The 27491-nt window shown below is 53.3% G+C and overlaps 1 protein-coding gene across 1 annotated transcript in view; it reads left to right on the top strand.

Annotated features, from left to right (window-relative positions):
- XXYLT1 (xyloside xylosyltransferase 1) overlaps window positions 1-27491 on the top strand; it is a 165106-nt gene that overhangs the window by 37227 nt on the left and 100388 nt on the right. The window lies entirely within an intron of this gene.

Below are 27491 nucleotides of genomic sequence, written 5' to 3'. Positions count from 1 at the left end.
AGACCTATAGCCCAAACCACACAGGGCTACATACCTCCTTCTCATACCACCCTTCCACTCCTCATATCTCCCCCTCCCCTTCTCATATCTCCTTCTCATCTCATATCTCCCCCTCACTGCCTCATAACTCCCCTCCTCATATCTCCGCCACTCCTCCTATCTCCCCACCTCATATCTCCTAATATCTCCCCCATCCCTCCTCATATCTCCTCCTCATACCTTCCCCTCCTCATCTCATATCTCCTCCCCCTCCTCATCTCATATCATCCCCTCCTCATATCTCCCCCTCCCCACCTCATACCTTCCCCTCTCCTCCTCATACTTTCCCCTCCTCATATCTCCCCCTCCTCATTTCTCCCCTCCTCATATCTCCTAATATCTCCCCCTCCCCACCTCATACCTTCCCCTCTCCTCCTCATACCTTCCCCTCCTCATATCTCCCCCTCCTCATATCTCTCCTCCTCATCTCCTAATATCTCCCCCTCCTCATCTTCTAATATCTCCCCATCCCTCCTCATACCTCCCCCTCCTCATATCTCCCCCTCCTCATACCTCCCCCTCCTCATATCTCCCCCTTCCTCATCTCCTAATATCTTCCCCTCCTCTCCTCATACGTTCCCTCCCCTCCTCATATCTCCCCCTCCCCTCCTCATATCTCCCTCTCCTCTCATACTGTATCTCCCCTTCCTCATATCTCCCCCTCCTCATACCTCTCCCTCCTCATACCTCCCCCTCCTCATACCTCTCCCTCCTCTCCTCCTATGACACACAGACAGACAAACAGGACACACACACACACCTCAGCTCACTACATCCGCCCCCGGTACAAAGCCCCGCCCCCGGCATCCTCTGACCTCCAACCAATCCCGTGCTTCTACTCTAAAGCCCAACCCCCGGCATTCTACCATTGAAAACAATACTCACCGGCTGCCGCATCCTCCTCACGCCCCCGCACACCGCCGCCGACTCGCGCACGGGACCAGGGGCAAAAACCGGGACAGCCCAGGAAAAAACGGGACTGTCCCGGCAAAACCGGGACATCTGGTCACCCTACCTTTGGCCAAAGCATTATAAGCCTGCAGCCACGTCACGGCATGACCATTATGCAGGTCTTAACCCTACCTGTGAAAACACTCATTTACCTCTGCTGGATGGAGAATGACCTCAGTGGACCTGTGCTGCACAGGTACCTGCTACTTAAAAAGCTTGCCGGGATTGTGTGTTCATTTCTTGGATTACATAGTGCTCAATCAGGAAGTAACTGCTGGACAACCAGGAATGAACAATGGGAAACTGAGTTAGCTGGAGTAACCAGGCAAGGTCTTCGAGTAACAGTCAGGACATGACAAATAAGTACTTCCTCACATTTTTCCTGAGCCTGCCCCCCTCCAGTTCCAGTGCATGACCTTTTGTATTAGCACGTCTCTTCCTCTGATTTATGCTTCCTTCCTGTACTTTGTTGAAACCTTTTTATATGTGAAAGTTTCTATAATATCCCACTCTCCCTTCTATCTTCCATGCTGTACATGATAAGGTCCTCCAGTCTTTTCTGATGAGTTTTGTGATGTTGAACATGCTCCATTTTATTTCCCTTCTTTGCTTTGGTTTCCAGAACTGTACGCAGTACTCTTCATGAGGTCTTACCAATGATCTCTAAAGTTACGCCTCTCTTTCTGCTGCTAATACCTCTCCCTGCGCCATATGTTTTCAAAGATAAAAATCACAATAATAAATCACTAGCATCTTTTCTTTTATACTGTAAGGGCTCCAGTCCTGGGTTTTGCTGGAACTTGCCCTTAGGTGGCTACTGTGACCATCTTAGTTCTTGGCAAATTTCTTCCTGGACTTGGTAACTGGCTGCAGCTGTTCCAGGGCTTAAATAGTAGTCAGTGACTTCCAGCCCCTGCCCGAGCATAGTATGCTATTCCATGTGTTCCTGGCCCACTTCAGTTCCTGAGCCTTCCCTGTTCTTTTGGATTCCCTAGTGCCGATCACCACCGGTGACCCCGACCCTCACTCCTGTGCCACCTGCCTTGACCCCAGCCTGTATCCTGACTTTGGACCTTTGCCGCCTGCCTTGACCTCTACCTGGATCATCACTACAACTACTCTAACGGGACTCTGTCCCCTGGCTCTAGTCAGTGATCATATACCCCTACCTCAGCCCTGTGGGTCTGCTTCCTATCAGAGACAAACACCGTTATACAATGCAGTGTTTTTGCTCCAGAATTGCACCACTTTTGCCTTGCTACATATGCCCCAAGGTGTTTTGCAATAATCAGATATGAACAAGCATTTGTAAAAGAACCCTCAAAGTACCCAACCAGCAAAAGTGAAGATATTCATTGTAGCAATGTGTACAGTTGTTTGACTGAGGAATTCCCAGTGATGGCCTAACTTATTTCTATAGATCATTCACACGAAGCATGTTTATTTTAATTCTTAGAGCAGCTGTGGAAGTATATACATTGCCTTGAAAAGTGAAATAGTCTACTTTGGGTAATAGGCCAAAAAGATAAAAGGATTTGCACCGTTTTACGTAGGTTTTGGTTCACAACCAATTACATATTTTATTTGGAGAATTCAGTCCTCCTAAACCATTGGCTTTGGCAACGCTTTCATTGAGAAAGACCAGGGAAGTGCAGGAACCCGTTGGTGATCATTGAGAAGGACCAAGGAAGTGCAGGAACCCGTTGATGATCATTGAGAAGGACCAGGGAAGTGCAGGAACCCGTTGGTGATCATTGAGAAGGACCAGGGAAGTGCAGGAACCCGTTGATGATCATTGAGAAGGACCAGGGAAGTGCAGGAACCCGTTGATGATCATTGAGAAGGACCAGGGAAGTGCAGGAACCCGTTGATGATCATTGAGAAAGACCAGGGAAGTGCAGGAACCCGTTGATGATCATTGAGAAAGACCAGGGAAGTGCAGGAACCCGTTGATGATCATTGAGAAAGACCAGGGAAGTGCAGGAACCCGTTGATGATCATTGAGAAAGACCAGGGAAGTGCAGGAACCCGTTGATGATCATTGAGAAAGACCAGGGAAGTGCAGGAACCCGTTGATGATCATTGAGAAAGACCAGGGAAGTGCAGGAACCCGTTGATGATCATTGAGAAAGACCAGGGAAGTGCAGGAACCCGTTGATGATCATTGAGAAAGACCAGGGAAGTGCAGGAACCCGTTGATGATCATTGAGAAGGACCAGGGAAGTGCAGGAACCCGTTGATGATCATTGAGAAGGACCAGGGAAGTGCAGGAACCCGTTGGTGATCATTGAGAAGGACCAGGGAAGTGCAGGAACCCGTTGATGATCATTGAGAAGGACCAGGGAAGTGCAGGAACCCGTTGATGATCATTGAGAAAGACCAGGGAAGTGCAGGAACCCGTTGATGATCATTGAGAAAGACCAGGGAAGTGCAGGAACCCGTTGATGATCATTGAGAAAGACCAGGGAAGTGCAGGAACCCGTTGATGATCATTGAGAAGGACCAGGGAAGTGCAGGAACCCGTTGATGATCATTGAGAAGGACCAGGGAAGTGCAGGAACCCGTTGATGATCATTGAGAAGGACCAGGGAAGTGCAGGAACCCGTTGGTGATCATTGAGAAGGACCAGGGAAGTGCAGGAACCCGTTGATGATCATTGAGAAGGACCAGGGAAGTGCAGGAACCCGTTGATGATCATTGAGAAGGACCAGGGAAGTGCAGGAACCCGTTGATGATCATTGAGAAAGACCAGGGAAGTGCAGGAACCCGTTGATGATCATTGAGAAGGACCAGGGAAGTGCAGGAACCCGTTGATGATCATTGAGAAGGACCAGGGAAGTGCAGGAACCCGTTGATGATCATTGAGAAGGACCAGGGAAGTGCAGGAACCCGTTGGTGATCATTGAGAAGGACCAGGGAAGTGCAGGAACCCGTTGATGATCATTGAGAAGGACCAGGGAAGTGCAGGAACCCGTTGGTGATCATTGAGAAGGACCAGGGAAGTGCAGGAACCCGTTGATGATCATTGAGAAGGACCAGGGAAGTGCAGGAACCCGTTGGTGATCATTGAGAAGGACCAGGGAAGTGCAGGAACCCGTTGATGATCATTGAGAAGGACCAGGGAAGTGCAGGAACCCGTTGATGATCAAATGCTTCACAGATTTCCTGGGAAAGGTATTTTCTTGGCCTTCAACTTCTCAGTCTTATATTAGCAAATTGTACACAGGAGAACGTTTTAGGTTAGGTTGGTGATTATCAGCCGCTCTTTAAAGCCTTGAAGCAAACTAACCTACAACCTGTTTGAGAAATTAGTCCCATAACTAATCCAGGTAATAGCGGCATCACTTGCATCAGGGGTGCGCAAACTTGTTTGTCTGCGTCCCCCTGCCTGCTCTTTCCCCTACTCAGGGGCCACCACTTACATTTCCTCCGGCATCATCTGAAATCACGACGTCATGTGACGTCGTGTGGCCATTTGACCCCGCGCTGTCATTTGATGCCGAGTTATCATGGTGACGCATCGCCAAAAGCCGCCGGAGACCAAGTAAAAGGGAGCTACAGAGGACCTGTGCACTCCCCCGGCATTTAACTGAAATGTTATGGGCAAGATTGCGGGTCCTCTGTAAGCCCCTCCCCCCGCCCCCGAACATTTTGGGCGCCACACTGACTTACATATTCAGTGCTGTGTGTTACTGCGCTTTTCACAGGTAGTCTTCTGCTCCTCATTTTGCAAAGCAATACAAATATGTTGAATGAATGAAGACGTTCTGTGGCTGTCTTTCCGCTCATTTACAGCACATTCTGTTCTTTAGGGTCTCTCATGGAATTGATTATTCTAATTCATGTTGGATTCCAACATTTTCTATCTAGTCTGTTTTGCAAACATCCCAGAACATTACTAATCAACCAAAAATAGCTTCCCCTTCACACATTGATATATCTCTGCTATGGCTGTTCTTGCTGCACTGTGTGCTGAATCCCGTACATAATAAGAGTATTACAGCAACGGGACTATTGATACCCACGGGGCAGTGTCAGCTTCAATTACTTCTATTACATGCTCCCCTTTGTAGCATTGATTATGTTGTGCTCCAAATCTGTCAGAGAGAGGCGAGCATATGCCCCTACAGCACAAGGGCAGGGTTCAGACATTACTGTACCCACAGGAATCCCGCTGACAACGTGTCTGCATTAGTTTCTTATGGTACAAGGAGCTTGGATATTAACCCCTAACCGTAGGCTGTCGGCCAGAATCACCCCAATTACTACAAGTCGCCATCCTGTTCTGTGAATGGATTTTCATAAGACAGTTTAGTAAATCCGGTGCTGCGGCTTCTTCCAGGCTACGTGGCAGTGCTTTGCCGCGCCGCTCCTTTGTGCTGCGGCTTCTTCCAGGCTACGTGGCAGTGCTTTGCCGCGCCGCTCCTTTGTGCTGCGGCTTCTTCCAGGCTACGTGGCAGTGCTTTGCCGCGCCGCTCCTTTGTGCTGCGGCTTCTTCCAGGCTACGTGGCAGTGCTTTGCCGCGCCGCTCCTTTGTGCTGCGGCTTCTTCCAGACTGCGTGGCAGTGCTTTGCCGCGCCGCTCCTTTGTGCTGCGGCTTCTTCCAGACTACGTGGCAGTGCTTTGCCGCGCCGCTCCTTTGCGCTGCGGCTTCTTCCAGACTATGTGGCAGTGCTTTGCCGCGCCGCTCCTTTGTGCTACGGCTTCTTCCAGACTACGTGGCAGTGCTTTGCCGCGCCGCTCCTTTGCGCTGCGGCTTCTTCCAGACTATGTGGCAGTGCTTTGCCGCGCCGCTCCTTTGCGCTGCGGCTTCTTCCAGGCTACGTGTCAGTGCTTTGCCGCGCTGCTCCTTTGTGCTGCGGCTTCTTCCAGACTACGTGGCAGTGCTTTGCCGCGCCGCTCCTTTGTGCTGCGGCTTCTTCCAGGCTACGTGGCAGCGCTTTGCCGCGCCGCTCCTTTGTGCTGCGGCTTCTTCCAGACTGCGTGGCAGTGCTTTGCCGCGCCGCTCCTTTGTGCTGCGGCTTCTTCCAGGCTACGTGGCAGTGCTTTGCCGCGCCGCTCCTTTGTGCTGCGGCTTCTTCCAGACTACGTGGCAGTGCTTTGCCGCGCCGCTCCTTTGTGCTGCGGCTTCTTCCAGACTACGTGGCAGTGCTTTGCCGCGCCGCTCCTTTGCGCTGCGGCTTCTTCCAGGCTACGTGGCAGTGCTTTGCCGCGCCGCTCCTTTGTGCTGCGGCTTCTTCCAGACTACGTGGCAGTGCTTTGCCGCGCCGCTCCTTTGTGCTGCGGCTTCTTCCAGGCTACGTGGCAGTGCTTTGCCGCGCTGCTCCTTTGTGCTGCGGCTTCTTCCAGGCTACGTGGCAGTGCTTTGCCGCGCTGCTCCTTTGTGCTGCGGCTTCTTCCAGGCTACGTGGCAGTGCTTTGCCGCGCCGCTCCTTTGTGCTGCGGCTTCTTCCAGACTACGTGGCAGTGCTTTGCCGCGCCGCTCCTTTGTGCTGCGGCTTCTTCCAGACTGCGTGGCAGTGCTTTGCCGCGCCGCTCCTTTGCGCTGCGGCTTCTTCCAGACTACGTGGCAGTGCTTTGCCGCGCCGCTCCTTTGCGCTGCGGCTTCTTCCAGACTACGTGGCAGTGCTTTGCTGCGCCGCTCCTTTGTGCTGCGGCTTCTTCCAGGCTACGTGGCAGTGCTTTGCCGCGCCGCTCCTTTGTGCTGCGGCTTCTTCCAGACTGCGTGGCAGTGCTTTGCCGCGCCGCTCCTTTGTGCTGCGGCTTCTTCCAGACTGCGTGGCAGTGCTTTGCCGCGCCGCTCCTTTGTGCTGCGGCTTCTTCCAGACTGCGTGGCAGTGCTTTGCCGCGCCGCTCCTTTGTGCTGCGGCTTCTTCCAGGCTACGTGGCAGTGCTTTGCCGCGCCGCTCCTTTGTGCTGCGGCTTCTTCCAGACTACGTGGCAGTGCTTTGCCGCGCCGCTCCTTTGTGCTGCGGCTTCTTCCAGGCTACGTGGCAGTGCTTTGCCGCGCCGCTCCTTTGTGCTGCGGCTTCTTCCAGACTGCGTGGCAGTGCTTTGCCGCGCCGCTCCTTTGTGCTGCGGCTTCTTCCAGACTACGTGGCAGTGCTTTGCCGCGCCGCTCCTTTGTGCTGCGGCTTCTTCCAGACTACGTGGCAGTGCTTTGCCGCGCCGCTCCTTTGTGCTGCGGCTTCTTCCAGACTACGTGGCAGTGCTTTGCCGCGCCGCTCCTTTGTGCTGCGGCTTCTTCCAGGCTACGTGGCAGTGCTTTGCCGCGCTGCTCCTTTGTGCTGCGGCTTCTTCCAGGCTACGTGGCAGTGCTTTGCCGCGCCGCTCCTTTGTGCTGCGGCTTCTTCCAGGCTACGTGGCAGTGCTTTGCCCCGCCGCTCCTTTGTGCTGCGGCTTCTTCCAGGCTACGTGGCAGTGCTTTGCCGCGCCGCTCCTTTGTGCTGCGGCTTCTTCCAGGCTGCGTGGCAGTGCTTTGCCGCGCCGCTCCTTTGTGCTGCGGCTTCTTCCAGACTGCGTGGGCGTGCTTTGCCGCGCCGCTCCTTTGTGCTGCGGCTTCTTCCAGACTACGTGGCAGTGCTTTGCCACGCCGCTCCTTTGTGCTGCGGCTTCTTCCAGGCTACGTGGCAGTGCTTTGCCCCGCCGCTCCTTTGTGCTGCGGCTTCTTCCAGGCTACGTGGCAGTGCTTTGCCGCGCCGCTCCTTTGTGCTGCGGCTTCTTCCAGGCTGCGTGGCAGTGCTTTGCCGCGCCGCTCCTTTGTGCTGCGGCTTCTTCCAGACTGCGTGGGCGTGCTTTGCCGCGCCGCTCCTTTGTGCTGCGGCTTCTTCCAGACTGCGTGGGCGTGCTTTGCCGCGCCGCTCCTTTGTGCTGCGGGCCAGAAAGCCCTTTATTAAATCTCCCTATGAATGGTGCAAGCTGACTCTGATTTAACACAAGCCCACGTGTAACACAGCGGTCTGTGCTGAAGGTTTACGCTAGTGTTTTTTTAATATTCTCAGCCTTTCTTTGAACACGAATAGATCCCGTATTTATATTTTGTAACATTATGCAGGGAGCTAGCACTGCCCAGGCGAGGTGATGCAGCTATAGCAAGTGGATGAAGAGGCCTAGAATTAGCATGGAGTTCCTTTCTGTGCTAGATGTTTAGGATTGGCATAGATTGGCTGTAACAGGGCCTTTTCCTGTCTAAAAAGGCTTCCAAAAGAAAGCCTGTCTTTTGCTGATGAGTCCAGCAGGGAGCTGGTTAATTTCAGGAGAAGATAATTGACATGTCTCCACCTGGCTCATCAAGCCTGTTTAAAAGCTTGCTGCACACGCTGCCAAAAGCATCGTCCATAGTGCAAGATATGTAACGAGCTACAAACAAACGTGTGTATTCCAAAGTGCGTGGCCATAGGGAGCATGAGTATCATTTTTATTTTTTAAATTTGTTTTGATCAAGGCATGTTTTCATGCATGATATAGTGCACTCACAGCCGCCACCAGGCTAAGTGCTTTCAAACTAAAGCTGTCTCGCATTTTAATCTGGTCTGTAACTGTTACAAACTCCTATAATATATATTATCTCTAACTGTGCATGCAATGTATTGTATATAATATGTAACCCCTGGACCCCGCTGGTGTTCCGTTTCCCCCCCCCCTGCTTACCTCCGCTGCAGCGGGGATCTGGCTGGCAGGTTGGAGGAGGCTGTGAGGGGCGAGAGCATCGCCATGGCTCGCGGCGGTAGTCGGATAGGGTGCTGCCATCTTGCGCGAGTTCGCGCATGTGCAGAGTGGGCTCCGGCGGCCATTAGAGTGTGCGCATGCACAAGGGGATAGGCGCATGCGGTGGCAGATAGGGAAAAGACAGCGGGGGCTACAACCCCCAGCAGACACAGGGGCCAGCGCACACGTGGCCAAGCAGGGCCAATAGGAGTGCAGGGATCTCGGCAGCAGTAAGTGGATAAAATTCACGCTCTGCAGACCACGCCAGTCAGGGACTGGAGAGGCTAGGGGTAGGTGGTGAATGTGCAGGGGTCAGTGACCCACTGCATTAGGCCAGAATCCCCTATGCCCCAATTAGGGCCCTGAGACACCCTTCAGTTTGTGGCTGCTGTAGGGACAGGCCCTAGGATAGGGAACCTGCCCCCATTTCAGCTGCTTAGATAGTTTAGGGACACAGCGGATGCTGCACTCCCTGAGGAGGGATCTGGGACCAGGCCTCAGCAGAGGAAGAGACTTTATCCGGGTGGGATCGCCCCGGAGGGACGTCGCAGAAGGGATCGCTGAGCGGCGGATCCTTTTCGAAGCTGTCTGCGGGCCCGGGTGCAGGAGCGCCCGGCAGGTACCGTTATAAGTGCACCAACTATAATATTATCACACTAGTGGGCCGCGCGGTCACCACACACTTGGGGTTTTGTTGTGGGACATTGGACACGGTGTGGGGAACACGGTGGAGGGTTGCGTCCTGCGTGACGCGTTGGCTAGTTGTACTCTTAGTGAGAAAGGGTATGTACTGCGTTTATACATGTACAGTGATAAGCTTATGACCTTAAGTAAAGAGTTATTGTTTTATCCTGCCAAGTGTATTATTGGGTTGTGTCCAGTCAGGGGCTCCTCCCCGCTCTATCGGGATCCCTCCCAGGTGGAGGCGCTGCACATATATATATTACCCCAGGCTCCCCGTGGCGGAGGCTCAGGCCATTCGAGCCAACAGGTATAAGAAGCAGCATCAGTAGTTCCTGTGTTCAGGGGTAGACAGGGCTACAAATGTATATAAGGCAAGGGATAGGATGATCGATATCAGCGCTGCTCCGGTAGATAACAGACTCACCAGATAGGGTAAAAATAATTTATTAAGACTAATCACTCCTTGAGAAAGGGCGAACTCGCCCGAAACGCGTGGGAGGAGGCCTTTTTGTTATGTTCCCTAGTATCCGTTTTATGAAGTCTTAATAAATTATTTTTACCTTACTGGTGAGTCTGTCATTTACCGGAGCAGCGCTGATATCGATCATCCTATCCCTTGTCTACAATTTCGATCGCTGTCGCGCAGGAAGTGCGTCACTCACCCCTCCAAGGAAACACACGGCCGGGAGCAGCAGAGGGGATGGACCTTTGTGAGCTGCGTGAGCTCTATCCGTGGGCTGCTGTATCTGCGGCCGCTGGCCCCACATGAGAGGCGGGTCTGCAAGCGGCTCTCACCCCGCGTCTCCATAAGGCTATTTTCCTGCTCCATACATCTCCTTATCAAGCTGGACAGCTGTGGGGTCGTCCTAGAGGGGACAGACGGTTTCCTTTGGCATCTACAAATGTATATACCCTGCTCACTTATGTAACTGTATTTGTAACCATGTATTATTTGTCTTAACTCTGTGCCCAGGACATACTTGAAAATGAGAGGTAACTCTCAATGTATTACTTCCTGGTAAAACATTTTATAAATAAAAATATACATGTTTGCAGAATACTTCTGTAAATTGCATGGCATTATGCATTTTATTATTTGCTAAAGGCATGCATGAAACTTCCTTGACACGCCCCCCACTTCATGACCACGCCCAACCCCTCACTCGCTTTTCAAAGACCTACATATATTTATATATTTCTTTTTTGGGGAAAGAGACGGCGTCACAAACGTTTTAGTGGTTTAGAAAACCTGGAGCTAATTACTGTAACGTTTTTTGTCAGCGGTTTTTTGTTGTTGTTGTAAAACGATAACGTGCTTGAAAACCTTGACTCCTCCTGTTTAATCATAATACTTTACGCCCTGCAGTAGACATAACAAAATCATTGTTTTCTATAAGAAGATCATATTTGTTTGCAAGAGGAATGTGTTTAATCCAAAATAAACCCAGAGAAGCTGCTTTTCCAAAAAGGCTTCTCAAATCGGAGACAAAACATCTTTTGATAGCTCAGGTCTTTGAAAATTGGCCGGGCTTCGGTGACATTTGTCCAACAGTAGGAGAGGGAGCAGAGATAAAGACATTTAAACACTGAAGGACGCTGTGCTAAAAAGCTCCCGGATGCAAGGTGCCATTACAGGGCTGATTTGCATGTCATTTCCCAGAATCCCTTGCTGCAGTGGAAGTGCTGTATGCTGGGTGATAATGGGGAAAGGTGGGGTTGCAGACCTGCCTAAGACATGCAGATGAGCATACAGTTGTATTTGCATATTTGCTTTACTGTGGAGGGTTTTTGTCACTTTTTTCACTCACCATAACTTAACTCAGTATTATGGTATCATATATATATAATGCAACTATATAAACAAACACATTGTTGTGAAAATAAAGAGATAATTAATTATATTTGCAGTGGAGTTAAACATTGGTAGTAAATTATAATTCAGAATGATCTCCCTGTATTAAATCTATCGAGATGAAAGGCAGCTTTCTCTTGGCAAAATACTCCAGTATTGTAGCAGCAGAAATGGTTGGGCCAGAGTTATCTGCAGCAAAACAAAACAGGAAAGTGTTCAACTGTTCGGAACCTAATGGGAAAAGCTACAGCGTAGCCTGAGAGACGGATAACAATGGGAGGCTGAGAGGAGCGAGTAATACAATAGGCTGATTTATAGCTGGCACCAGACAGCTCAATTATTATTGTAGTGTACAATGTCGATTTAGAAATCTAATATGTCTCCAGAATAGTGAAATACAATAAGGTTTCACAATGAAGTCTGTAATCGGGATGAAAAAGGGGATTGAAAGCTAATTAAGAAACCTGCCACAGGCTGCATTGTCCTTGCAATACATATACAGTAATGTGTGTGTCATACTCTGATAACCTTATCACAGATTGTACTGGATGTTATTCCGGACATAATCTCCCATCCTCTCTTCCCGGAGGAACCAGACTTTCAGTCCCATGTTTTCATGGTTGCCTATAAGGGCGTCTCCCCTCCTGAAATCCCTCTCCTGGCTTCCAATCAAATCCCGCATCTCACACTCCATTCTTCTCCTCACTTTTAAAGCTTTACACTCTTCTGCCCCTCCTTACATCTCTGCCCTAATTTCTCGCTATGCACCATCCCGACTCTTGCGTTCTGCTCAAGGATGTCTTCTTTCTACCCCCTTTGTATCAAAAGCCCTCTCCCGCCTTAAACCTTTTTCACTGACTGCCCCACACCTCTGGAATGCCCTTCCCCTCAGTACCCGACTAGCACCCTCTCTATCCACCTTTAAGACCCACCTTAAGACACAATTGCTTAAAGAAGCATACGAATAGCACTGTGGATATTCTGAACACATGATACATAAAGCTTGGCCCCCTGCAGACGCACTTACCAGAACTCCCTCCTCCTGTCTCTGTACGTTCTCCCTACCGACCAATTAGACTGTAAGCTCCTCGGGGCAGGGACTCTTCCTTAATGTTATGTTTATGTCTAAAGCACTTATTCCTATGATCTGTTATTTATATTATCTGTCATTTATTCGATTACCACGTGTATTACTGCTGTGAAGCGCTATGTACATTAATGGCACTATATAAATAAAGACATACAATACAATACAATATGCTTGTGAAGGCACAAAAGGTAATTGTGCTGTCCCGCTGACTCACTCTGCCTGTGACGGCATTGCATGTCCAGTATCCTGTACCTGGTGTCTAGCAGTCGGTTAGAAGGTAACATCATTAGTATCAGTCTGTGATTGAGACTCATTATCAGTGTTCCTTTTGCCAGAAGCCATTGGGAAGTCATCATCTGTGAGGTTAACACGACTGTTCTTTTGGAGGGTGACGCAATGACGAGGACTCTGAGAGCCCATTAAGACTGATATCCACCTTCTTCAGACATACCCATTCCAGTGTCTAAATGGACAGTGCATGCTGAAGTAGCTACAGTAGCAATTCTTTCCCTCCTAATATTGTGCAGCCCTCTCTAATGGCATAAGGCTAACCTCCCTACCATTGCTGTCTACATCACACTGCTGATATTGAGCCATCTGTCAGATTTCTCCACAAACGCTAGTTCAGTAAAAGAAAAAAAAAGCGTTGTGTTTTCTTTTTATAAATGACTTCTATTTTGCAGAGTAATTCTGAGCACATACATGCTTTACAAAACATGTAGTCAGTGAAGGGGTTAACATGCAGGTTTTTGTGAGTTTGTTCAGCATTAGCCACTATACAGTTTACACTATATAGATTATATAATTGCTTGTACCAGTTTAGTAACTTTCTCTCCCCTCTGTGCAGTCTGCTGTGTGGTGGAGAGGCACATAAACTGTGCGGTGTGGTGGAGAGACGCATAAACTGTGCGGTGTGGTGGAGAGGCACATAAACTGTGCGGTGTGGTGGAGAGACGCATAAACTGTGCGGTGTGGTGGAGAGGCGCATAAACTGTGCTGTGTGGTGGAGAGGCGCATATACTGTGCTGTGTGGTGGAGAGGCGCATATACTGTGCTGTGTGGTGGAGAGGCGCATAAACTGTGCTGTGTGGTGGAGAGGCGCATAAACTGTGCTGTGTGGTGGAGAGGCGCATAAACTGTGCTGTGTGGTGGAGAGGCGCATAAACTGTGCTGTGTGGTGGAGAGGCGCATAAACTGTGCTGTGTGGTGGAGAGGCGCATATACTGTGCTGTGTGGTGGAGAGGCGCATAAACTGTGCGGTGTGGTGGAGAGGCGCATAAACTGTGCGGTGTGGTGGAGAGGCGCATAAACTGTGCGGTGTGGTGGAGAGACGCATAAACTGTGCGGTGTGGTGGAGAGGCGCATAAACTGTGCGGTGTGGTGGAGAGGCGCATAAACTGTGCTGTGTGGTGGAGAGGCGCATAAACTGTGCGGTGTGGTGGAGAGGCGCATAAACTGTGCTGTGTGGTGGAGAGGCGCATAAACTGTGCGGTGTGGTGGAGAGGCGCATAAACTGTGCGGTGTGGTGGAGAGGCGCATAAACTGTGCGGTGTGGTGGAGAGGCGCATAAACTGTGCGGTGTGGTGGAGAGACGCATAAACTGTGCGGTGTGGTGGAGAGGCGCATAAACTGTGCGGTGTGGTGGAGAGGCGCATAAACTGTGCGGTGTGGTGGAGAGGCGCATAAACTGTGCTGTGTGGTGGAGAGGCGCATAAACTGTGCGGTGTGGTGGAGAGGCGCATAAACTGTGCTGTGTGGTGGAGAGGCGCATAAACTGTGCTGTGTGGTGGAGAGGCGCATAAACTGTGCGGTGTGGTGGAGAGGCGCATAAACTGTGCGGTGTGGTGGAGAGGCGCATAAACTGTGCTGTGTGGTGGAGAGGCGCATAAACTGTGCTGTGTGGTGGAGAGACGCATAAACTGTGCTGTGTGGTGGAGAGACGCATAAACTGTGCTGTGTGGTGGAGAGGCACATAAACTGTGCGGTGTGGTGGAGAGGCGCATAAACTGTGCGGTGTGGTGGAGAGGCGCATAAACTGTGCGGTGTGGTGGAGAGGCGCATAAACTGTGCGGTGTGGTGGAGAGACGCATAAACTGTGCTGTGTGGTGGAGAGGCGCATAAACTGTGCTGTGTGGTGGAGAGGCGCATAAACTGTGCTGTGTGGTGGAGAGGCGCATAAACTGTGCGGTGTGGTGGAGAGACGCATAAACTGTGCGGTGTGGTGGAGAGACGCATAAACTGTGCTGTGTGGTGGAGAGACGCATAAACTGTGCGGTGTGGTGGAGAGGCGCATAAACTGTGCGGTGTGGTGGAGAGGCGCATAAACTGTGCTGTGTGGTGGAGAGGCGCATAAACTGTGCGGTGTGGTGGAGAGACGCATAAACTGTGCTGTGTGGTGGAGAGGCGCATAAACTGTGCTGTGTGGTGGAGAGGCGCATAAACTGTGCGGTGTGGTGGAGAGGCGCATAAACTGTGCTGTGTGGTGGAGAGGCGCATAAACTGTGCTGTGTGGTGGAGAGGCGCATAAACTGTGCTGTGTGGTGGAGAGGCGCATAAACTGTGCGGTGTGGTGGAGAGGCGCATAAACTGTGCTGTGTGGTGGAGAGGCGCATAAACTGTGCTGTGTGGTGGAGAGGCGCATAAACTGTGCTGTGTGGTGGAGAGGCGCATAAACTGTGCTGTGTGGTGGAGAGGCGCATAAACTGTGCTGTGTGGTGGAGAGGCGCATAAACTGTGCGGTGTGGTGGAGAGGCGCATAAACTGTGCGGTGTGGTGGAGAGGCGCATAAACTGTGCGGTGTGGTGGAGAGGCGCATAAACTGTGCGGTGTGGTGGAGAGGCGCATAAACTGTGCGGTGTGGTGGAGAGGCGCATAAACTGTGCTGTGTGGTGGAGAGACGCATAAACTGTGCGGTGTGGTGGAGAGACGCATAAACTGTGCGGTGTGGTGGAGAGGCGCATAAACTGTGCTGTGTGGTGGAGAGACGCATAAACTGTGCGGTGTGGTGGAGAGACGCATAAACTGTGCAGTGTGGTGGAGAGGCGCATATACTGTGCGGTGTGGTGGAGAGGCGCATAAACTGTGCGGTGTGGTGGAGAGGCGCATAAACTGTGCTGTGTGGTGGAGAGGCGCATAAACTGTGCTGTGTGGTGGAGAGACGCATAAACTGTGCTGTGTGGTGGAGAGGCGCATAAACTGTGCTGTGTGGTGGAGAGGCGCATAAACTGTGCTGTGTGGTGGAGAGGCGCATAAACTGTGCTGTGTGGTGGAGAGACGCATAAACTGTGCTGTGTGGTGGAGAGGCGCATAAACTGTGCTGTGTGGTGGAGAGGCGCATAAACTGTGCGGTGTGGTGGAGAGGCGCATAAACTGTGCTGTGTGGTGGAGAGGCGCATAAACTGTGCTGTGTGGTGGAGAGGCGCATAAACTGTGCTGTGTGGTGGAGAGGCGCATAAACTGTGCGGTGTGGTGGAGAGGCGCATAAACTGTGCGGTGTGGTGGAGAGGCGCATAAACTGTGCTGTGTGGTGGAGAGGCGCATAAACTGTGCTGTGTGGTGGAGAGACGCATAAACTGTGCTGTGTGGTGGAGAGGCGCATAAACTGTGCTGTGTGGTGGAGAGGCACATAAACTGTGCTGTGTGGTGGAGAGGCACATAAACTGTGCGGTGTGGTGGAGAGGCGCATAAACTGTGCGGTGTGGTGGAGAGGCGCATAAACTGTGCGGTGTGGTGGAGAGGCGCATAAACTGTGCGGTGTGGTGGAGAGACGCATAAACTGTGCTGTGTGGTGGAGAGGCGCATAAACTGTGCTGTGTGGTGGAGAGGCGCATAAACTGTGCTGTGTGGTGGAGAGGCGCATAAACTGTGCGGTGTGGTGGAGAGACGCATAAACTGTGCGGTGTGGTGGAGAGGCGCATAAACTGTGCTGTGTGGTGGAGAGACGCATAAACTGTGCGGTGTGGTGGAGAGGCGCATAAACTGTGCGGTGTGGTGGAGAGGCGCATAAACTGTGCTGTGTGGTGGAGAGGCGCATAAACTGTGCGGTGTGGTGGAGAGACGCATAAACTGTGCTGTGTGGTGGAGAGGCGCATAAACTGTGCTGTGTGGTGGAGAGGCGCATAAACTGTGCGGTGTGGTGGAGAGGCGCATAAACTGTGCGGTGTGGTGGAGAGGCGCATAAACTGTGCTGTGTGGTGGAGAGGCGCATAAACTGTGCTGTGTGGTGGAGAGGCGCATAAACTGTGCTGTGTGGTGGAGAGGCGCATAAACTGTGCGGTGTGGTGGAGAGGCGCATAAACTGTGCTGTGTGGTGGAGAGGCGCATAAACTGTGCTGTGTGGTGGAGAGGCGCATAAACTGTGCTGTGTGGTGGAGAGGCGCATAAACTGTGCTGTGTGGTGGAGAGGCGCATAAACTGTGCTGTGTGGTGGAGAGGCGCATAAACTGTGCGGTGTGGTGGAGAGGCGCATAAACTGTGCGGTGTGGTGGAGAGGCGCATAAACTGTGCGGTGTGGTGGAGAGGCGCATAAACTGTGCGGTGTGGTGGAGAGGCGCATAAACTGTGCTGTGTGGTGGAGAGACGCATAAACTGTGCGGTGTGGTGGAGAGACGCATAAACTGTGCGGTGTGGTGGAGAGGCGCATAAACTGTGCTGTGTGGTGGAGAGACGCATAAACTGTGCGGTGTGGTGGAGAGACGCATAAACTGTGCAGTGTGGTGGAGAGGCGCATAAACTGTGCTGTGTGGTGGAGAGGCGCATAAACTGTGCTGTGTGGTGGAGAGGCGCATAAACTGTGCTGTGTGGTGGAGAGGCGCATAAACTGTGCGGTGTGGTGGAGAGGCGCATAAACTGTGCTGTGTGGTGGAGAGGCGCATAAACTGTGCTGTGTGGTGGAGAGGCGCATAAACTGTGCTGTGTGGTGGAGAGGCGCATAAACTGTGCTGTGTGGTGGAGAGGCGCATAAACTGTGCTGTGTGGTGGAGAGGCGCATAAACTGTGCGGTGTGGTGGAGAGGCGCATAAACTGTGCGGTGTGGTGGAGAGGCGCATAAACTGTGCGGTGTGGTGGAGAGGCGCATAAACTGTGCGGTGTGGTGGAGAGGCGCATAAACTGTGCTGTGTGGTGGAGAGACGCATAAACTGTGCGGTGTGGTGGAGAGACGCATAAACTGTGCGGTGTGGTGGAGAGGCGCATAAACTGTGCTGTGTGGTGGAGAGACGCATAAACTGTGCGGTGTGGTGGAGAGACGCATAAACTGTGCAGTGTGGTGGAGAGGCGCATATACTGTGCGGTGTGGTGGAGAGGCGCATAAACTGTGCGGTGTGGTGGAGAGGCGCATAAACTGTGCTGTGTGGTGGAGAGGCGCATAAACTGTGCTGTGTGGTGGAGAGACGCATAAACTGTGCTGTGTGGTGGAGAGGCGCATAAACTGTGCTGTGTGGTGGAGAGGCGCATAAACTGTGCTGTGTGGTGGAGAGGCGCATAAACTGTGCTGTGTGGTGGAGAGACGCATAAACTGTGCTGTGTGGTGGAGAGACGCATAAACTGTGCGGTGTGGTGGAGAGGCGCATAAACTGTGCGGTGTGGTGGAGAGGCGCATAAACTGTGCTGTGTGGTGGAGAGGCGCATAAACTGTGCGGTGTGGTGGAGAGGCGCATAAACTGTGCTGTGTGGTGGAGAGACGCATAAACTGTGCTGTGTGGTGGAGAGGCGCATAAACTGTGCGGTGTGGTGGAGAGACGCATAAACTGTGCGGTGTGGTGGAGAGGCGCATAAACTGTGCTGTGTGGTGGAGAGACGCATAAACTGTGCGGTGTGGTGGAGAGGCGCATAAACTGTGCTGTGTGGTGGAGAGGCGCATAAACTGTGCTGTGTGGTGGAGAGACGCATAAACTGTGCTGTGTGGTGGAGAGGCGCATAAACTGTGCTGTGTGGTGGAGAGGCGCATAAACTGTGCGGTGTGGTGGAGAGGCGCATAAACTGTGCGGTGTGGTGGAGAGGCGCATAAACTGTGCTGTGTGGTGGAGAGGCGCATAAACTGTGCGGTGTGGTGGAGAGACGCATAAACTGTGCTGTGTGGTGGAGAGGCGCATAAACTGTGCGGTGTGGTGGAGAGGCGCATAAACTGTGCGGTGTGGTGGAGAGGCGCATAAACTGTGCGGTGTGGTGGAGAGACGCATAAACTGTGCTGTGTGGTGGAGAGGCGCATAAACTGTGCGGTGTGGTGGAGAGGCGCATATACTGTGCTGTGTGGTGGAGAGGCGCATAAACTGTGCTGTGTGGTGGAGAGACGCATAAACTGTGCGGTGTGGTGGAGAGGCGCATAAACTGTGCGGTGTGGTGGAGAGGCGCATAAACTGTGCTGTGTGGTGGAGAGACGCATAAACTGTGCTGTGTGGTGGAGAGGCGCATAAACTGTGCGGTGTGGTGGAGAGGCGCATAAACTGTGCTGTGTGGTGGAGAGACGCATAAACTGTGCGGTGTGGTGGAGAGGCGCATAAACTGTGCGGTGTGGTGGAGAGGCGCATAAACTGTGCGGTGTGGTGGAGAGACGCATAAACTGTGCGGTGTGGTGGAGAGGCGCATAAACTGTGCGGTGTGGTGGAGAGGCGCATAAACTGTGCGGTGTGGTGGAGAGGCGCATAAACTGTGCGGTGTGGTGGAGAGGCGCATAAACTGTGCGGTGTGGTGGAGAGGCGCATAAACTGTGCGGTGTGGTGGAGAGGCGCATAAACTGTGCGGTGTGGTGGAGAGACGCATAAACTGTGCGGTGTGGTGGAGAGGCGCATAAACTGTGCGGTGTGGTGGAGAGGCGCATAAACTGTGCGGTGTGGTGGAGAGGCGCATAAACTGTGCGGTGTGGTGGAGAGACGCATAAACTGTGCGGTGTGGTGGAGAGGCGCATAAACTGTGCGGTGTGGTGGAGAGGCGCATAAACTGTGCTGTGTGGTGGAGAGGAGCATAAACTGTGCTGTGTGGTGGAGAGGCGCATAAACTGTGCGGTGTGGTGGAGAGGCGCATAAACTGTGCGGTGTGGTGGAGAGGCGCATAAACTGTGCGGTGTGGTGGAGAGACGCATAAACTGTGCTGTGTGGTGGAGAGGCACATAAACTGTGCGGTGTGGTGGAGAGGCGCATAAACTGTGCGGTGTGGTGGAGAGACGCATAAACTGTGCGGTGTGGTGGAGAGGCGCATAAACTGTGCTGTGTGGTGGAGAGGCGCATAAACTGTGCGGTGTGGTGGAGAGGCGCATAAACTGTGCGGTGTGGTGGAGAGGCGCATAAACTGTGCGGTGTGGTGGAGAGGCGCATAAACTGTGCGGTGTGGTGGAGAGGCGCATAAACTGTGCGGTGTGGTGGAGAGGCGCATAAACTGTGCGGTGTGGTGGAGAGGCGCATAAACTGTGCGGTGTGGTGGAGAGACGCATAAACTGTGCGGTGTGGTGGAGAGGCGCATAAACTGTGCGGTGTGGTGGAGAGACGCATAAACTGTGCGGTGTGGTGGAGAGGCGCATAAACTGTGCTGTGTGGTGGAGAGGCGCATAAACTGTGCGGTGTGGTGGAGAGGCGCATAAACTGTGCGGTGTGGTGGAGAGGCGCATAAACTGTGCGGTGTGGTGGAGAGGCGCATAAACTGTGCTGTGTGGTGGAGAGACGCATAAACTGTGCGGTGTGGTGGAGAGGCGCATAAACTGTGCGGTGTGGTGGAGAGGCGCATAAACTGTGCGGTGTGGTGGAGAGGCGCATAAACTGTGCGGTGTGGTGGAGAGGCGCATAAACTGTGCGGTGTGGTGGAGAGGCGCATAAACTGTGCGGTGTGGTGGAGAGGCGCATAAACTGTGCGGTGTGGTGGAGAGGCGCATAAACTGTGCGGTGTGGTGGAGAGGCGCATAAACTGTGCGGTGTGGTGGAGAGGCGCATAAACTGTGCTGTGTGGTGGAGAGGCGCATAAACTGTGCGGTGTGGTGGAGAGGCGCATAAACTGTGCTGTGTGGTGGAGAGGCGCATAAACTGTGCGGTGTGGTGGAGAGGCGCATAAACTGTGCGGTGTGGTGGAGAGGCGCATAAACTGTGCTGTGTGGTGGAGAGGCGCATAAACTGTGCGGTGTGGTGGAGAGGCGCATAAACTGTGCGGTGTGGTGGAGAGACGCATAAACTGTGCGGTGTGGTGGAGAGGCGCATAAACTGTGCGGTGTGGTGGAGAGACGCATAAACTGTGCGGTGTGGTGGAGAGGCGCATAAACTGTGCGGTGTGGTGGAGAGACGCATAAACTGTGCTGTGTGGTGGAGAGGCGCATAAACTGTGCGGTGTGGTGGAGAGGCGCATATACTGTGCTGTGTGGTGGAGAGGCGCATAAACTGTGCGGTGTGGTGGAGAGGCGCATATACTGTGCTGTGTGGTGGAGAGGCGCATATACTGTGCTGTGTGGTGGAGAGGCGCATAAACTGTGCTGTGTGGTGGAGAGGCGCATAAACTGTGCGGTGTGGTGGAGAGGCGCATAAACTGTGCTGTGTGGTGGAGAGGCGCATAAACTGTGCGGTGTGGTGGAGAGACGCATAAACTGTGCGGTGTGGTGGAGAGGCGCATAAACTGTGCTGTGTGGTGGAGAGGCGCATAAACTGTGCGGTGTGGTGGAGAGACGCATAAACTGTGCGGTGTGGTGGAGAGACGCATAAACTGTGCTGTGTGGTGGAGAGGCGCATAAACTGTGCTGTGTGGTGGAGAGACGCATAAACTGTGCGGTGTGGTGGAGAGGCGCATAAACTGTGCTGTGTGGTGGAGAGGCGCATAAACTGTGCGGTGTGGTGGAGAGATGCATAAACTGTGCGGTGTGGTGGAGAGGCGCATAAACTGTGCGGTGTGGTGGAGAGGCGCATAAACTGTGCGGTGTGGTGGAGAGACGCATAAACTGTGCTGTGTGGTGGAGAGGCGCATATACTGTGCTGTGTGGTGGAGAGGCGCATAAACTGTGCGGTGTGGTGGAGAGACGCATAAACTGTGCGGTGTGGTGGAGAGGCGCATAAACTGTGCGGTGTGGTGGAGAGGCGCATAAACTGTGCGGTGTGGTGGAGAGGCGCATAAACTGTGCGGTGTGGTGGAGAGACGCATAAACTGTGCTGTGTGGTGGAGAGGCGCATAAACTGTGCTGTGTGGTGGAGAGGCGCATAAACTGTGCGGTGTGGTGGAGAGGCGCATATACTGTGCGGTGTGGTGGAGAGGCGCATAAACTGTGCTGTGTGGTGGAGAGGCGCATAAACTGTGCTGTGTGGTGGAGAGGCACATAAACTGTGCTGTGTGGTGGAGAGGCGCATAAACTGTGCGGTGTGGTGGAGAGGCGCATAAACTGTGCGGTGTGGTGGAGAGGCGCATAAACTGTGCGGTGTGGTGGAGAGACGCATAAACTGTGCTGTGTGGTGGAGAGGCGCATAAACTGTGCGGTGTGGTGGAGAGACGCATAAACTGTGCGGTGTGGTGGAGAGGCGCATAAACTGTGCGGTGTGGTGGAGAGGCGCATAAACTGTGCGGTGTGGTGGAGAGGCGCATAAACTGTGCGGTGTGGTGGAGAGGCGCATAAACTGTGCGGTGTGGTGGAGAGGCGCATAAACTGTGCTGTGTGGTGGAGAGGCGCATAAACTGTGCGGTGTGGTGGAGAGGCGCATAAACTGTGCTGTGTGGTGGAGAGACGCATAAACTGTGCGGTGTGGTGGAGAGGCGCATAAACTGTGCGGTGTGGTGGAGAGACGCATAAACTGTGCGGTGTGGTGGAGAGACGCATAAACTGTGCGGTGTGGTGGAGAGACGCATAAACTGTGCGGTGTGGTGGAGAGGCGCATAAACTGTGCGGTGTGGTGGAGAGGCGCATAAACTGTGCGGTGTGGTGGAGAGGCGCATAAACTGTGCTGTGTGGTGGAGAGGCGCATAAACTGTGCTGTGTGGTGGAGAGGCGCATAAACTGTGCGGTGTGGTGGAGAGACGCATAAACTGTGCTGTGTGGTGGAGAGGCGCATAAACTGTGCGGTGTGGTGGAGAGACGCATAAACTGTGCTGTGTGGTGGAGAGGCACATAAACTGTGCTGTGTGGTGGAGAGACGCATAAACTGTGCTGTGTGGTGGAGAGACGCATAAACTGTGCGGTGTGGTGGAGAGGCGCATAAACTGTGCGGTGTGGTGGAGAGGCGCATAAACTGTGCTGTGTGGTGGAGAGACGCATAAACTGTGCTGTGTGGTGGCGACACACAGCACAGTTTATGCGCCTCTCCACCACACCGCACAGTTTATGCGCCTCTCCACCACACCGCGCATAAACTGTGCTGTGTGGTGGAGAGGCGCATAAACTGTGCTGTGTGGTGGAGAGGCGCATAAACTGTGCGGTGTGGTGGAGAGGCGCATAAACTGTGCTGTGTGGTGGAGAGGCGCATAAACTGTGCTGTGTGGTGGAGAGGCGCATAAACTGTGCGGTGTGGTGGAGAGGCGCATAAACTGTGCGGTGTGGTGGAGAGGCGCATAAACTGTGCGGTGTGGTGGAGAGGCGCATAAACTGTGCGGTGTGGTGGAGAGGCGCATAAACTGTGCGGTGTGGTGGAGAGGCGCATAAACTGTGCGGTGTGGTGGAGAGGCGCATAAACTGTGCGGTGTGGTGGAGAGACGCATAAACTGTGCGGTGTGGTGGAGAGACGCATAAACTGTGCAGTGTGGTGGAGAGGCGCATATACTGTGCGGTGTGGTGGAGAGGCGCATAAACTGTGCGGTGTGGTGGAGAGGCGCATAAACTGTGCTGTGTGGTGGAGAGGCGCATAAACTGTGCTGTGTGGTGGAGAGACGCATAAACTGTGCTGTGTGGTGGAGAGGCGCATAAACTGTGCTGTGTGGTGGAGAGGCGCATAAACTGTGCTGTGTGGTGGAGAGACGCATAAACTGTGCTGTGTGGTGGAGAGACGCATAAACTGTGCGGTGTGGTGGAGAGGCGCATAAACTGTGCGGTGTGGTGGAGAGGCGCATAAACTGTGCTGTGTGGTGGAGAGGCGCATAAACTGTGCGGTGTGGTGGAGAGGCGCATAAACTGTGCTGTGTGGTGGAGAGGCGCATAAACTGTGCTGTGTGGTGGAGAGGCGCATAAACTGTGCGGTGTGGTGGAGAGGCGCATAAACTGTGCTGTGTGGTGGAGAGGCGCATAAACTGTGCGGTGTGGTGGAGAGGCGCATAAACTGTGCTGTGTGGTGGAGAGACGCATAAACTGTGCGGTGTGGTGGAGAGGCGCATAAACTGTGCTGTGTGGTGGAGAGACGCATAAACTGTGCTGTGTGGTGGAGAGGCGCATAAACTGTGCTGTGTGGTGGAGAGGCGCATAAACTGTGCGGTGTGGTGGAGAGGCGCATAAACTGTGCTGTGTGGTGGAGAGGCGCATAAACTGTGCTGTGTGGTGGAGAGGCGCATAAACTGTGCTGTGTGGTGGAGAGGCGCATAAACTGTGCGGTGTGGTGGAGAGGCGCATAAACTGTGCTGTGTGGTGGAGAGGCGCATAAACTGTGCGGTGTGGTGGAGAGGCGCATAAACTGTGCTGTGTGGTGGAGAGGCGCATAAACTGTGCTGTGTGGTGGAGAGGCGCATAAACTGTGCGGTGTGGTGGAGAGGCGCATAAACTGTGCGGTGTGGTGGAGAGACGCATAAACTGTGCTGTGTGGTGGAGAGACGCATAAACTGTGCTGTGTGGTGGAGAGACGCATAAACTGTGCGGTGTGGTGGAGAGACGCATAAACTGTGCTGTGTGGTGGAGAGGCGCATAAACTGTGCGGTGTGGTGGAGAGGCGCATAAACTGTGCGGTGTGGTGGAGAGGCGCATAAACTGTGCGGTGTGATGGAGAGGCGCATAAACTGTGCGGTGTGGTGGAGAGGCGCATAAACTGTGCGGTGTGGTGGAGAGGCGCATAAACTGTGCGGTGTGGTGGAGAGGCGCATAAACTGTGCGGTGTGGTGGAGAGGCGCATAAACTGTGCGGTGTGGTGGAGAGGCGCATAAACTGTGCGGTGTGGTGGAGAGACGCATAAACTGTGCGGTGTGGTGGAGAGGCGCATAAACTGTGCGGTGTGGTGGAGAGGCACATAAACTGTGCTGTGTGGTGGAGAGACGCATAAACTGTGCTGTGTGGTGGAGAGACGCATAAACTGTGCGGTGTGGTGGAGAGGCGCATAAACTGTGCGGTGTGGTGGAGAGGCGCATAAACTGTGCTGTGTGGTGGAGAGACGCATAAACTGTGCTGTGTGGTGGAGACACACAGCACAGTTTATGCGCCTCTCCACCACACCGCACAGTTTATGCGCCTCTCCACCACACCGCGCATAAACTGTGCTGTGTGGTGGAGAGGCGCATAAACTGTGCTGTGTGGTGGAGAGGCGCATAAACTGTGCGGTGTGGTGGAGAGGCGCATAAACTGTGCTGTGTGGTGGAGAGGCGCATAAACTGTGCTGTGTGGTGGAGAGGCGCATAAACTGTGCGGTGTGGTGGAGAGGCGCATAAACTGTGCGGTGTGGTGGAGAGGCGCATAAACTGTGCGGTGTGGTGGAGAGGCGCATAAACTGTGCGGTGTGGTGGAGAGGCGCATAAACTGTGCGGTGTGGTGGAGAGGCGCATAAACTGTGCGGTGTGGTGGAGAGGCGCATAAACTGTGCGGTGTGGTGGAGAGACGCATAAACTGTGCTGTGTGGTGGAGAGACGCATAAACTGTGCGGTGTGGTGGAGAGACGCATAAACTGTGCAGTGTGGTGGAGAGGCGCATATACTGTGCGGTGTGGTGGAGAGGCGCATAAACTGTGCGGTGTGATGGAGAGGCGCATAAACTGTGCTGTGTGGTGGAGAGGCGCATAAACTGTGCTGTGTGGTGGAGAGACGCATAAACTGTGCTGTGTGGTGGAGAGGCGCATAAACTGTGCTGTGTGGTGGAGAGGCGCATAAACTGTGCTGTGTGGTGGAGAGACGCATAAACTGTGCTGTGTGGTGGAGAGACGCATAAACTGTGCGGTGTGGTGGAGAGGCGCATAAACTGTGCGGTGTGGTGGAGAGGCGCATAAACTGTGCTGTGTGGTGGAGAGGCGCATAAACTGTGCGGTGTGGTGGAGAGGCGCATAAACTGTGCTGTGTGGTGGAGAGGCGCATAAACTGTGCTGTGTGGTGGAGAGGCGCATAAACTGTGCGGTGTGGTGGAGAGGCGCATAAACTGTGCTGTGTGGTGGAGAGGCGCATAAACTGTGCGGTGTGGTGGAGAGGCGCATAAACTGTGCTGTGTGGTGGAGAGACGCATAAACTGTGCGGTGTGGTGGAGAGGCGCATAAACTGTGCTGTGTGGTGGAGAGACGCATAAACTGTGCTGTGTGGTGGAGAGGCGCATAAACTGTGCTGTGTGGTGGAGAGGCGCATAAACTGTGCGGTGTGGTGGAGAGGCGCATAAACTGTGCTGTGTGGTGGAGAGGCGCATAAACTGTGCGGTGTGGTGGAGAGGCGCATAAACTGTGCTGTGTGGTGGAGAGGCGCATAAACTGTGCTGTGTGGTGGAGAGGCGCATAAACTGTGCGGTGTGGTGGAGAGGCGCATAAACTGTGCGGTGTGGTGGAGAGACGCATAAACTGTGCTGTGTGGTGGAGAGACGCATAAACTGTGCTGTGTGGTGGAGAGACGCATAAACTGTGCGGTGTGGTGGAGAGACGCATAAACTGTGCTGTGTGGTGGAGAGGCGCATAAACTGTGCGGTGTGGTGGAGAGGCGCATAAACTGTGCGGTGTGGTGGAGAGGCGCATAAACTGTGCGGTGTGATGGAGAGGCGCATAAACTGTGCGGTGTGGTGGAGAGGCGCATAAACTGTGCGGTGTGGTGGAGAGGCGCATAAACTGTGCGGTGTGGTGGAGAGGCGCATAAACTGTGCGGTGTGGTGGAGAGGCGCATAAACTGTGCGGTGTGGTGGAGAGGCGCATAAACTGTGCTGTGTGGTGGAGAGACGCATAAACTGTGCGGTGTGGTGGAGAGGCGCATAAACTGTGCAGTGTGGTGGAGAGGCGCATAAACTGTGCTGTGTGGTGGAGAGGCGCATAAACTGTGCTGTGTGGTGGAGAGGCGCATAAACTGCGGTGTGGTGGAGAGGCGCATAAACTGTGCTGTGTGGTGGAGAGACGCATAAACTGTGCTGTGTGGTGGAGAGGCGCATAAACTGTGCGGTGTGGTGGAGAGGCGCATAAACTGTGCGGTGTGGTGGAGAGACGCATAAACTGTGCGGTGTGGTGGAGAGGCGCATAAACTGTGCGGTGTGGTGGAAAGGCACATAAACTGTGCTGTGTGGTGGAGAGACGCATAAACTGTGCTGTGTGGTGGAGAGGCGCATAAACTGTGCGGTGTGGTGGAGAGACGCATAAACTGTGCTGTGTGGTGGAGAGACGCATAAACTGTGCTGTGTGGTGGAGAGACGCATAAACTGTGCGGTGTGGTGGAGAGGCGCATAAACTGTGCTGTGTGGTGGAGAGGCGCATAAACTGTGCGGTGTGGTGGAGAGGCGCATAAACTGTGCTGTGTGGTGGAGAGACGCATAAACTGTGCTGTGTGGTGGAGAGGCGCATAAACTGTGCTGTGTGGTGGAGAGGCGCATAAACTGTGCTGTGTGGTGGAGAGGCGCATAAACTGTGCGGTGTGGTGGAGAGACGCATAAACTGTGCGGTGTGGTGGAGAGGCGCATAAACTGTGCTGTGTGGTGGAGAGACGCATAAACTGTGCTGTGTGGTGGAGAGACGCATAAACTGTGCTGTGTGGTGGAGAGACGCATAAACTGTGCGGTGTGGTGGAGAGACGCATAAACTGTGCTGTGTGGTGGAGAGGCGCATAAACTGTGCGGTGTGGTGGAGAGGCGCATAAACTGTGCTGTGTGGTGGAGAGGCGCATAAACTGTGCGGTGTGGTGGAGAGGCGCATAAACTGTGCTGTGTGGTGGAGAGACGCATAAACTGTGCGGTGTGGTGGAGAGGCGCATAAACTGTGCGGTGTGGTGGAGAGACGCATAAACTGTGCTGTGTGGTGGAGAGACGCATAAACTGTGCTGTGTGGTGGAGAGACGCATAAACTGTGCGGTGTGGTGGAGAGGCGCATAAACTGTGCTGTGTGGTGGAGAGGCGCATAAACTGTGCTGTGTGGTGGA

Source organism: Ascaphus truei, chromosome 14, assembly GCF_040206685.1.
Source record: "Ascaphus truei isolate aAscTru1 chromosome 14, aAscTru1.hap1, whole genome shotgun sequence".
Taxonomy (NCBI): domain Eukaryota; kingdom Metazoa; phylum Chordata; class Amphibia; order Anura; family Ascaphidae; genus Ascaphus; species Ascaphus truei.
This window is presented reverse-complemented; position numbering and strand designations above follow the sequence as displayed.